Genomic DNA, 11,301 nt, shown 5'->3' with positions numbered 1-11,301 from the left:
GTTCAATGCTGAGATGCAGCCCTTCAAAAATCACCCATGGATCAGTGAGGAGATGCTCACTGCAGTCAGAACTAAGAAAAAAAGCAAGGATACAATTTGAGTCTTCAGACGTGTTCATTGAGGAGCAAAACCAAAGACTGAATGGGAGTGACTTTGGAACAAGAATGGAAAGGAATCCTGGAAGTTGATTCAGTCAGCCAGTTTAAAGCAGGCTGCTGCCGAGCATTATCTCTGCACCTTCTGTTTAACTTTGCAGTATTTGTGGGGGAAGGTGGCACCAGCTTGTCCAGCAAAGAACTGGGATAGCAGCATCAGCCAGAGTCTGCAGAATCAGTTGCATCAATTGAAAGATAATTTAAAGCTGCTCCTCAACTGTCCAACTGTTCTCCCTCTGCCATATGAAGAGGGGCAGGAAGTGCCAGTAGAGCCACCTTCCTTCAGTTAAGAAGAGATCTGGATTGTAGTCCATAAGCTGAAGTTTGGGGAGGCAACAGGGGGTTTGTAAACATCAGCCTTGAGTTGCTGAAGACAGGTGAGAGTTTTGTTCTACCATGGCTGCAAAGGCTTTTTCTGGACCGTCTGGCACATCGATATCATCTCTGATGGCTAGAAGAATGGCATTATTCTGCCTTTGTTCGAAAAGGGCAATAAGGCCAAATATTATGCTTTTGTTGGTGCTGGGGAGAGTCTTCGCTTCTGCGTTAACATCTCAAATCAATGATGTAGTTTGTGGCAAAGGCTGGGATACTGATGTGGTGGTCAATCTGGTTGTTCCATGTCAACCAGATCTCTACCTGGGGACAGCTTTTTGTGAAGGTGGCTGAATTTAATAAGCCACAAGCATAATTTTTTATAAATTTCCTTCAGGCCTTTGATTCAGTGCATCAAGCAGGTTTTTGAGAGCTGATGAGGCAACTCAGCATCCCTGAGAAAATAGTATCATAGAAAGAAGAGCTCTCTAGAGCAGTGATTTTCATCCTGTGATCTGTGGACCTCTGGGGGCCAACAGACTAAGATTTCCAAAGGGATCCACATCTCCGTTTGAAAATTTGTAGGAGTCTGTGAATGAAAAAAGATTGAAAACCAGTGTTTGTAGAGGAATGGAAAGATGTGCCTGAGTCAATGGAAGATATACAGCATGGTTTCCTAGCACCACGGGAGTTCAGAAATGCTCCATTAATTCTATCACCATCATTGTTCAATATCAGCATTAATTGGTTGATGGATAACTTCAGGAGGCAGATGTCAGTGGCACTAAGTGGAATGTCATTCTGTTTTGAGATCTTCATAATGCCAATATTGTCTTGTTGTCTCTGTCTGGTGAATCACTGCAGCTAATGGAGTATTTGCTTGGGCAAGAAGCAGCATGCATTGGACTGGTTATTAATCCAAATAAAACTCAGTCCCTAGCCATTGCCATCAAGCAACCTCCAGCTTGGTATTTAACTTGCCCAGATTTGATGTCAAGCAGGTGGTGATGGTCCCATGTGGGCAGCGTACAAACAGTGCTGGTGGATGTTTAAAAGATTAGGTTGTGATGAAGGGCTAGCCAGGCCAAACATGTGGTGCAACCCTGTGCACCAGGTCACAATGCTACTCACTCAATTTTCAACCAGCTGCACTTCCGTTGTGATAGAGGGGCAGCTGGACTTAACTTGAGTGGTCCTGTACCCCAGTGCACCAGGTTGCAACATCTGGAGCAGTGTGTCTGGCCGAGACCCATGGGACAGGAGATGTCGCTGCTGGGTAAGTGAGACGCAGGCTTGCTCTCTAAATTCCTTTTCCTTTCTACCCGTCCCTCCACCCGTCCCCTGTCTTTCCTCAGTGGTAATTTTTAGCAGCGTAGGGGGCCTCAGTTTCAGATTTTGTCTTGGGGAACCCTCAAAAAACTCTGTGTGGCCCTGGTGAACCCCTCTTTAATTACTATTAAATTAAATACAATTATTTCAACTAGTTATGCACCACCTTATAGAAATTTCATCTAAACTGCATTTCTCTAGTTTTTGTATAAGAATGTCATGTTGAACTGTGTCAAAAATCAAGATATAGCATAACTACTGCTAGCTCCCTCCACTAACCCTGTCAAAGAATGAAATTAGGTTGGTTTGGCCTGAAGAATTAGCAATTTAAATGGAATGGGTGATGGCACTTGCCCCCAAGGTGGTAGAGCTGGGAAGAGCTTGGGTCTTCTCACTCCTAGTCTAGGGTTTTGTCTACTAAAAGTACACTTTCATAGCATTCACAATTCCTTGTATTCACTTTAGGGGAACATTCTTACAAGCAAAATTTTTAGCAAGGTAATATTCATGAAAAATGAGATGGTCTCATATTTTTCTGTGAGCTCATATTGGAGGGCATTAGTGGAGGAAGTGGAGTGCAGAAGTGTTAAGAATAAATAAATACATTTCAGTGGCATAAGCAGTTGTGAGGTAAAGATGGAAAGGTTACTGTTCCACTACTACTTGGACACACATCTTCTAATCTGGCAGGACTAGAAGGCCAAGAAGGTACCTGGTCATCTGTCTGTGTACATGGAATATGGCCAAAAGGATGGTCAAGGCCCTTAATGTTAGAACTGCAGTCAGCAGAAAATGGAGATGGGTACACTCAAATGCTCTTAGCAGATGTATGAAGTACTTCTGTATATAAGATAAGAGTGTTTGTCAGCACAGTATGGTAGGAGCTGTGGTGTTCTCAAAACTCCAAGTCAGGGGCATGGCACTAATATGGTTAATCAGAAGTGTATGTGAGTGCACTTTTTGCAGATCATAGGTCTGACACAAACACAGTCAAATAAAGATCTGTCTGCCTCACCCTTCATCAGAATTATGCACATACAAACAATTACTTTGTGAATGTGACAAGAAAATTAAATTTAAATGTTTGTAAACAGAAGTAAGTCTTGCTTTCAGTGGTTTGTGTGTCTGCCTCAACCAAGGAGAAACCCAGGTTTTTAAAATCTGGGATTTGCATATACAGTCAGAATAATAGTACTCTTACTGAAAAGAGGAAAGGAAAAAGTTTTAAATTTTCCGAAAATTCCATAGACCTGCTTCCATAGGTGCTGGAACTAGGGGTGCTGCTGCACCCTCCGGCTTGAAGTGGTTTCCATTATATACAGGGTTTACTGTTTGGTTCAATGGCTCTCAGCACCCCCACTATACAAATTGTTCCAGCGCCCCTGTCTGTTGTCTCCTGGTAATGCACCCATTTCGTAAGAATAATCAAAGCCCCAGTGATTTTTTTCAAGCCCTTCTCCTGTTTGTTAAATTTCAGTTAGTCAGCCAGAGAGCAAAAATACTATGTCTTAGGTAACCAATCACATTTTCTGAACACCTCATACTCAAGGTGAACAATAAGATAACAACCCATAAGCTGAAGTACATTCACATGCAATAATTCTGAGTAATGACCAGATTTGTACAACTTCAAATCTATCCATGGATAACTCACAGATGGAAACAAGGGATAAATCTATCATATAAATCAGTTGCTACCTCTACTCAGTGTCCTTGTCATTGGCTACATTCCATCTAAATGAATAAAGATGACCTCTCTTCCATTGTGTGTTTTTCCATTGTTTTACTATACTAATGTGAAAGCATGTGTATTTTAATCTCATCTACTTCAGGATCTCATAAAGCTATGGATTCTTAGCCAAAATCTGACATTCGCTCAACTGGTTACTCTCTCTTTCTAACGGTTGAACTCACCCATGTTCTCACTTATTTTAAAGTAAGCAGCCAATTACATTTACCTGAAATATATTAAAATAAGTAGGATTTGGTGTTAGGTGAATGAGTAGATGCTGTCATTTTTTCTACAGATGAAGAAGCTTAGCCATTACTGAGGTATATAAATAATTAGTAACACTTTATAAATTCCTTCTTTTATATATAAAAAGCAGAAGAGCTCTGGTTTAAACTGGGCCAGAATGAAAAGAATCTGAACTCATCCAAAGGTCACGTTCCTAAATCTGAATTCAAATGTGTCAAGATTTGTATATAGTCTCACTAAGTCTTTGCTGGCTGACTGGGATGAATAGCTGTGTACGTTATTTATGGCAAACTTTTACCTGATTAAACTGCCTTGGTTTTGAGTTTTATTTCACTCCTGACACACTGACTAATTTCACTGTTGTACATTAACCTCCTGGCAACCTATAGACCAAGTTTTCAGAGAAGTTGGGTTATTGAAAAATAGTGTGGTCTGAAGCAGAATTTGAGAAGGCAGGAAGTGCTGAGCAAAGCTGATATAAATTTTTTGACTGAAAATCTTTTTTTATCATTGGAAAATGTGGCTTTGCTAAATTACATTTTTTCCTTGGTAAAATGTTCCCCCCACACCCACTGGGGAATTCAAAACTTCCACTTAAAATGTGGTTTTGAAATCTCAAAATGTTGTTTTGACTGAAGAGGTAAAAAAACCCAAAGCAATCATTTCAATATTTCCATGTAAAAATTGTTGAAAGCCTTTCATTGTGTGAAAATTTTAGACTTTTTAAACTTTAATCCTGGTTTAGGATGGAAACAAACATCAAAATATCAGAATTTCCCATGAGACAGAAATTCCATTTCTTGATCAGCTGTAGTCCTAAATTCTAAACTCTGCTCTAACTCTGATTCACTGTGTGACCTTGGGCAGATCACTTCACCTTAGTTTCCTCATCTGTAGAAGGAGGATAATGTTTATCCTCATGGGGTGTAATTATGATTAATTAGTGTTTGAATATATAGAAGTGCTATTTTAAAACTCTATGGTTTTGTTTGGTAACTGTGCGTAGGTAAATGTTTTGGGTTGACTTTTGGGTTGAGAGATTAGATTCCATAGTCATTCAATCATTTGCCACTCTCCTACCAAACAATTGCATTGATTTGAATTATGGTAACTGTCCATTAGCAACCTGACTGAGGCCACCAACTTATTTCATGTTGGCAACCAAATATCCATCAGGTACTACTGTTATCTTTGAATCCTTCCATTCCAGACATCTTTGGCCATATAAATTACCTTAAAGAGAGAGGCATTATATCACAATTTCCAGGGATGACTGATTGCACTGGGGCTAGTACAATTGGAATCTTGAATATTCCCAACCCTTCATGCCCTCTCAACCTTTCTTCTGAATTTCATAAGAATGATTTATCATAGTTCAGATAACTCAGCTTCAGGCTTCTATTTTCCCAATGTCTTCTACGGTATCCACACCTCCTACCCACTGCCATTCCTGATCATGGCTACTAGACAATTTAGTTCCTTCCTCTTTCCTCTCGTCCAAGCAGTGGTACGTTCAAAGTATTACCTTTTTTAAATTGGGTGGTAAGAAAATGGACCATTGACTCCTGAGTGCCTGGCCCTTTTGGTCTGACTTCTGCTGTAAGCCTTCTGAAATTAGGAGTGACTATGCACCTTGGATACAACCCTGGCCACACTGGAGTCCATGACAAAACTCTCATTGATTTTAGTGGGCCAAGATTTTACTCATTATGTTTTGCATACTGTCTTCACAGGCAGCTGCTTAGGGGTCAGTTCTATAATAAATTCCTTCCTCTTTTGTCTTTAGTATCTTGTTTTGAATTTGAATCTACTCATCAGGGGTTTGTTACTGCTTAATTAGTCCATACATTTCAACTGAATCTACTTTAACAATATGCTAAACCAGTTGATAGTGGCTCCATTACCATCACTACAGTTCAAGGTCATAATATTTCCATATTTTTTTTAGTGTTTTATAATTTGGGCCACAAAACCTTGCTTCAGGTTGAGTCTTTGCAAAACATGATATCAATTCCAGAAGTGATTTTTTCTAAACATTTAAAAGACAAAAAGTTCTGTTTGAGCTAATTTAAAATCACAAGAGAGAGTCAATAATATGTGTCATCTTATATTTTTCTCTATTTTAATTTAATAAAAGAGATACAAGAATTACCAACTGTACACATCCTAATTGAAAAAGCACATGCTTATGTTTGCTATAACCTTTGTCCTCCCCCCGCAGCCCGTCTCTTCCCATTTGCCATTTTGCTCATTGAGAACTGTGTTCAGCTGCTCATTAAACTTTAGGTTGTGATCTTGCATACATGTGCGTGTGGTATAATGTTACCCACATGAGTAGTCCCACTTAAATCAATGGGGCTGATTACATGAATGATAATATGCAAATAGATAAGAATTTTCAGTCCTGGAACTAAGGACTAAAACTTATGCACTATTAAGTAATCTGAGGTGAATGGGAGACTATTCATAAATGTGCAGTAGATCAACTGTGCAAGTCTCTGCAGGATCTGGGCCTTACATTGTAAGTTCTTTGGGGCAGGGACCATTTCATCCTATACCATCTGTGAATTATCTGACACAGTGGTTCTCCCTCTGGGGCTACGCAGAGGTCTTCTGGGGGGAGGGAGGGGAGAACGTCAACTCATCTACATAAGGCTACATAAAAAGCACTAGCGAAGTCAATACAAACTAAAATTTCATACAGTGACTTGTTTATGCTGCCATATATGTACTGTATGCTGAAATGTAACTACAACATTTATATTCCAATTGATTTATAATTATATGATAAATAGAGAAAGTAAGCAATTTCTCAGTAACAGTGTGCTGTGACACGTTCATATTTTTATATCTGATTTTGTAAGCAAGTAGTTTTTAAGTGAGGTGAAACTTGGGGTACTCAAAACAAATCAGATTCCTGAAAGAGGTACAGTAGTCTGAGAGCCACTGACTTATCCCACTTTAGTAGTACCCAAATAAAAGACTTTCTGCATTATATAATTCATAAATGACTTTTAAAACCGCACAGGCTTGCAAGAAAATATTCTGCTCTTGCTTTTTAAAAATAAATTTACAATATTTGACTCTGTATTTGGATCTCGAGTGATGAAATATTTTGAGCAAAAATGTTGGTAGGAAAGTTAGGACATTAATTTACTATCTGTGCGTGATGTCCATAATGACCCAGTAGACCAGAACATCTTCAGAATAGCTGTCACAATATATCAAGTCAATGATCTGTGAAATATAAATTCTCTCTGGAAATTGTATGGGCTATTAAGTAAATAATACCTGTTTTATAAACTCAATATAGAATTTATATTTATTAAAAAGATGAAACCGATATGGATAAAATGAGTCTCAAACTCTGACTGAAACTTAAACTTATTTGAGCACTGACAATGTGATTACATTTCCCCTCCCTCACTCTCTTTTACATGCCTCTGGCAATGCCTGGTTTCAAATATGACCTGAAGCTGAATGCCAGAACCCCTTAAAACAACTTGTTTTCATATAATTTGTTGGCCAATTTTTAGACTAAAGGAATCTGGATAAGTTAAAATAGACTCCAGCTGAGCATCTAACAAATTTGACCAAACTAGCACAAAGCTCCAAAACGTTTTAGGTTCACTTCTTGCTAATAGCACCAACTTGTTTTTAGGTGCAACTGAAGATGTTGGGTTTTGGTGTATTCTATGACCCCTATTACAGTAGCATAGGAGAGCCTCACAAGTTTAAATGTAGTTATCCTCACAACATCCGGGAGGTAGGCCGATAATCTTTTCCCCATTTTACAGATGGGGAAACTGAGAGAGAGACTAAGTGACTTGCCTAAGGTCGCACAGGCTGCCTTCCCTGTTTAAAAGAGGTGGGAACATGATCTGGTATTAGAAAAACAGGAATGGGAGTGGAGATATCAATTCCTAATGCTCATACAGGTTTGCTACATTATCAGTAAGATGGGGATAGTGTCTTCCTCATAGAGGTGTTGAAATTCTCAACTTATTAGTGAATATAAACGTTTTTAGAGCTCTTCCAATGGAGGTACCCTAGAGATGCCAAATGTTAATATTCTTGAGTTCATAATCATGCCCAGAAATATGCCATAGATTATGGAACAGCTCCTTAGCTGGTGTAAATTGATTTAGCTCCCATAAAATTGATGAATCTATACCAGCTGATGACCTGGCTTTATGTGTATTACAAAATGTCAGTAATATAAGGCCAGATCTATAGTTGGCCCAGGTGCAGGTTTGCAAAGGGGTAGCAGATTGAGACACCAATGGCAGTGCCTGTACATTTTCATGCCAGATCACTCCAGGAAATATTGTGACTCCCAATTGCTAGTAATAGCAGCCACAGCCTGCACTTCAGCATTGGTATACAAATGTGCTGGACCTTGTGCTTTTTAGGAGCCAAATGTTTAGTGGGGCAGAAAGAGAGGAGGAGGTGAGTGTATATTTGTAGTGTGTTAAAATACTTTATATTACATTGGCGTGGAGCTGGGGATAAAAGTGCATAGTTTACTATTATTAGGCTAGCCTTCTAGATAAGTAGTTCCTTTTCACACCATATAAACATTTTGTCCTGCAGCCAACTCTTTCTGCAGCCTTTTTGTGAATATATCAGGTGGCACCACCACTTTGAAAAATAAATCACCATGTCCTCCCATCCACAGTGTGTAATTACCATCATGTAGCTTGGATTCTATTTAGAACATGACTGATTACAGCCAAAATTGTATAGTATGACTGATCAGTTGATAGTTAGATCTCCCCAATACAGTACGTAAGTCATGTCATGTCATAATCTACAGTGATAAAGGAAAGAATTACTTATTTCATACTTTCAGAAAATGCGCTAGCTACAGTTTTCTAATATATTCATAATGAGATTGATTAGTTTTTTGTGTTTTTTTTGTATTGATGTGCATTCTTACAAATTTTACTCACATGTGGATTCCTGCCATCTTTGTTTTCCTCATTTCAGCTTCAGTGTATTGTCTCTTTTTACACACACACACACACACACACACACACACACACACACACACACACACACACACACACACACACACACACACACACACACACACACACACCAATAAACAAAGATTTAAAAAGGTAAATATACCTTGTTAATTCCCGAGGTTTCTTTAAATGATGTATGAAGACAAAATGCCTTGCAACAGGAGATCTGCCAAGTGGCGGAAGTGATGCCAAGTACTGTACCAAGAAGTTTAGAGGAAAAACTACTGTAGATACTGAGTCAAAGCTACTTGGTAAACATTAGTGATGAGCTCACCTCTGGATTTTGCCTTAAATCATTATTAACATCAGTGGGAGATGTTTGCATTTTTCAGTGGAAGCAGAATAGGACACTATGGCCAACATTTATATACATGGTTAAGTTTACTACCAGGAGTAGTTCCACGGATTTCACTGAACACCCTAAATTTTTAAGGATGTTTAAAATCTGGACATAGGCCGGGATCCAAATTTTTCAAATGACCTCATCTCTGCTTTGAAAAAAGCAATAAGGAGGGGAGGGGCGGGCAGGTTACTAAATGATATTTCTGTACTTGTGTTGCATCATTTACAAAACTTGCAAACACTTGAATATTTAAGGACCTCATCAATTTTACACTGTCTGTATAACGAATGTAAATTATTCATCTATTCACATCAAGTACAAAGAGATGCATATTTCATCATGACACAATAATTTCAACTTTACCCCGGCTTTATTTCTATAGCGCTATGCAGAGTAGAAATTTTACACATATGCATGAGTCTCTGCAAGGTGGTGGCCTTTGTGTATGACGACATAAGTTACCTTCTGTTTCTGTTTGTAGGTTAGAAAGAACAAAAGTGTCCTTCTATAGCTGACAACTAGCAAAATCTCCCTACAGTTTAAGCAGAAAAGATGTGGTTTTGGAGGCATGGGGCCAGTAGGAAAAACTATGATTATAAGTAAACTTCAGATATAACACAAAATCCACATAAAACACATTTAAATGATGTATGTACACATTAGTAATACTTTAATCAGTCTCAATTGCCAATCTAGGTTCATAATTTCACCATAAATCAATAACATTTATACTTTTTTTGATTTAAATAACATATTCAATATTATTCTCTAGAAAAACTCATAATTCCATCAGTTGATACATTTAATAACTGATATTTCCCACCTAAATATAATTCTTAACAGAAAATATTTAGATACTGAATTTGGGATAACAATATTTATTAACAATCAACTGGTCAGAGTTAAGCTGGGTGTGTAATGAAGGGATATTAATTTCTTTGTACTCAATGTGAATAAAAATGAATAATTTATATTTCCTATGAGGGCAGAGTAAAATTTCTGATATTCTTTAAGTAGTTACTTATTTGCTTTTAAGTGCTTTGGTTTTATAAATGATATAACAACCTAACTGATATGTGCTGGAATGTAGATTCATAGATTCTAGGACTGGAAGGGACCTCGAGAGGTCATCGAGTCCAGTCCCTTGCCCTAATGGCAGGACCAAATAGTGTCTAGACCATCCCAGTTGGACATTTATCTAACCTACTCTTAAATATCTCCAGAGATGGAGATTCCACAACCTCCCTAGGCAGTTTATTCCAGTGTTTAACCACCCTGACAGTTAGGAACTTTTTCCTAATGTCCAACCTAAACCTCCCTTGCTGCAGTTTAAGCCCATTGCTTCTTGTTCTATCCTTAGAGGCTAAGATGAACAAGTTTTCTCCCACCTCCTTATGACACCCTTTTAGATACCTGAAAACTGCTATCATGTCCCCTCTCGGTCTTCTCTTTTCCAAACTAAACAAACCCAATTCTTTCAGCCTTCCTTCATAGGTCATATTCTCTAGCCCTTTAATCATTCTTGTTGCTCCTCTCTGGACCCTCTCCAATTTCTCCACATCTTTCTTGAAATGCGGTGCCCTGAACTGGACACACTACTCCAGCTGAGGCCTGACCAGCACAGAGTAGAGCTGAAGGATGACTTCTCGTGTCTTGTTCACAACACATCTGTTAATGCATCCCAGAATCACGTTTGCTTTTTTTGCAACAGCATCACACTGTTGACTCTTATTTAGCTTGTGGTCACTATAATCTCTAGATCGCTTTCTGCCATACTCGTTCCTAGACAGTCTCTTCCCATTCTGTATGTGTGAAACTGATTGTTCAAACCAGGGCCGGCTTTAGGCCGATTCGACCAATTCCGGGGAATCGGGCCCCGCGCTTAAGAGGGCCCTGTGCCTTAGGCACCTTTTTAATTTTTTTTTTAACTTACCCCGGTCCCCGGCTGCAGTCTGCTCCGGGGTCTTCCATGGTCCCGCTCCTTTGAGCGAAGCGCCGGCGGGAGCGCGGCGCGGCCCCGCTCTCCCAGCTAGAGCTCCAGCCGGGAGAGCACGGTGGCGGGGCTTGCTGCGCTCCAGCTGGAGTGCGGCAAGCCTGGTGGCTCCGGCTGGAGTGCGGCAAGCCCTGCGACCCCGGCTGAAGCTCTGGGCC

This window comes from Gopherus evgoodei, chromosome 1, assembly GCF_007399415.2.
Source record: "Gopherus evgoodei ecotype Sinaloan lineage chromosome 1, rGopEvg1_v1.p, whole genome shotgun sequence".
Lineage (NCBI taxonomy): Eukaryota > Metazoa > Chordata > Testudines > Testudinidae > Gopherus > Gopherus evgoodei.
Note: the sequence above shows the minus strand (reverse complement) of the source record.